The sequence below is a fragment of the Rana temporaria genome, chromosome 9 (genome assembly GCF_905171775.1).
Source record: "Rana temporaria chromosome 9, aRanTem1.1, whole genome shotgun sequence".
Taxonomy (NCBI): Eukaryota; Metazoa; Chordata; class Amphibia; order Anura; family Ranidae; genus Rana; species Rana temporaria.
The window spans coordinates 100,850,137-100,852,051 of NC_053497.1; positions in this window are offsets into that span (position 1 = coordinate 100,850,137).

Sequence of the window (1,915 nt, forward strand, 5' to 3'; positions counted from 1 at the left end):
ACTTTTTTCATTTCCCTGTGATATTCACTGCGCAGGACCCTGAAAATCGCACAACAGCTGATGTAGAAGTCTCTATTTGCATACAAGAGTATGGTTGCCAAGATGCAACACAGCAAATATCTCCAGAGAGTAAGAAAATATATGCATGAAACTCTGTAGGGGGGGTTGTGCTGGTTTCAGACAATTACCGGAATTGTGGCCAACAGATAGAACAATAGTCAGCACATATAAACAAACAGGAAATCACTTGTACTAATTTCTTGTACTAATTTTCACCAATGAGACGACAGAGTGAAACCGAAATTAGCACATTGTACATTACAATGTAAGGCTCATTATAAGTGGTAAAAAAACATTGGAACTACCAGGTGACCAGTGAAACCCAAGAGTAAGAGACTCAAAACATGCCCCTCTAGTGTGGAATCTAAACATATTTACTATTGCAGGAATCATTGCTTTTATTATTTATTTATTTATTCTTTAAGAGGTCTGTTTTACATTTGGGTGACTTTAGACACTGCATTACAGATATTATCACAAGCAGATTGGAATGTGTAGTATATGCTACTAATCCTTATAGATTCTACTACATTTGGAAGACAATATGCCCCATAAGAAATATTGTACAGTGGATACACTCTGTATCCAAGTTGGTTCTGCTCATTATCTTATTGATTGTAATGGTAGTTATAATGACATAATGGGAATGTAAGGGTGAGACAAGATGGAAATGTTGCAGTTCTTTTTGCCATATTTCCATATCAGCATAGGTGTGCACCCCAAAGCTCAAACACAGGCTACTGATCACTCAGTGTGTTCATTTAGAAAAGGAAGGGGTCGGTAAATTACATATATACCGGCCCCTTTCCCCCTTATCCTAAACCATCCCCCTGTGTGTGTCCGCAGCAGCCAGTGGGAGAAGAGAGGAGGAAAGCTGGCAGCGTTGTGGGGGAAATGGGCAAAAGGGGGAATCTTTGCTGCACAGAGTGATTAGAGTGTGCCTGGGTACACCTGGCACACCCTGTGTGCACGCCTAGGCATATTAGCCTGTTTTGGTGTAATTTGCACACAAACTGTCATTGCCTGGAAACTTTGCACAGCCATTGTTTACCTACCTGCAATAAGGTAAAGTTGACTCACGATCTTCCTTTTTTATTGGTGGAAATATACACTGATCAGCTAAACCTTTATGACCACTGATACGTTAAGTGAATTGATTATCTTTTAACAAGGGCATCTGAAAATTGGTAGAAAATATTAGGCAGCAAGTATTGAAGGCAGAAAAAATTTGTATCATTTTTTTATTGTGCATGCAGACCGCTTAGGGTGCCCATCCTGACGCGTGTCCATGAACAAAAACACCTACAGTGGGCACATGAGCATCAGAACTGGACCATGATGGAGCCAGGGTAGCCATTACACAGCTTTAGGCATGGCCCCCCTGGAGCAGAGAACCGGGGGGCGGGGATAGGTGCTGCCGAAAATCTGAAAGTGTCAGCTCGTCTCTCTCCTTCTCTCCTGCCACCACAAGCAGAGAACCCGGGGGGGGGGGGGGGGGGGGTGCTGCCGAAAATCTAAAGAGAGTGTCACCTCACCTCTCACGAGCAGAGAACGGGGGGGGGGGGCGCTACCAAAAATCTGAGACAAATCTGAGTTCAGATTCACCTCTCTCCTGCGGGCCCCTGGGTGCATTCGGGCCCCTTGCTAGTTTAATGCCTATACCCCCCTGATGGCGGCCCTGCATGGAGCTATGAAAGAAGGTGGCCTGCTTTTTTGACATTTTCTTTAACATCATGTGGATAACCAAGTGGAGTGCGTCCATTGCTTGCCTGGGGAAGATTTGGCACCAGGATGCAGTATGGGAAGAAGGCAAGCTGGCAGAGACAGTGTGATGTTTTGGGAAATCTGCTGGGAA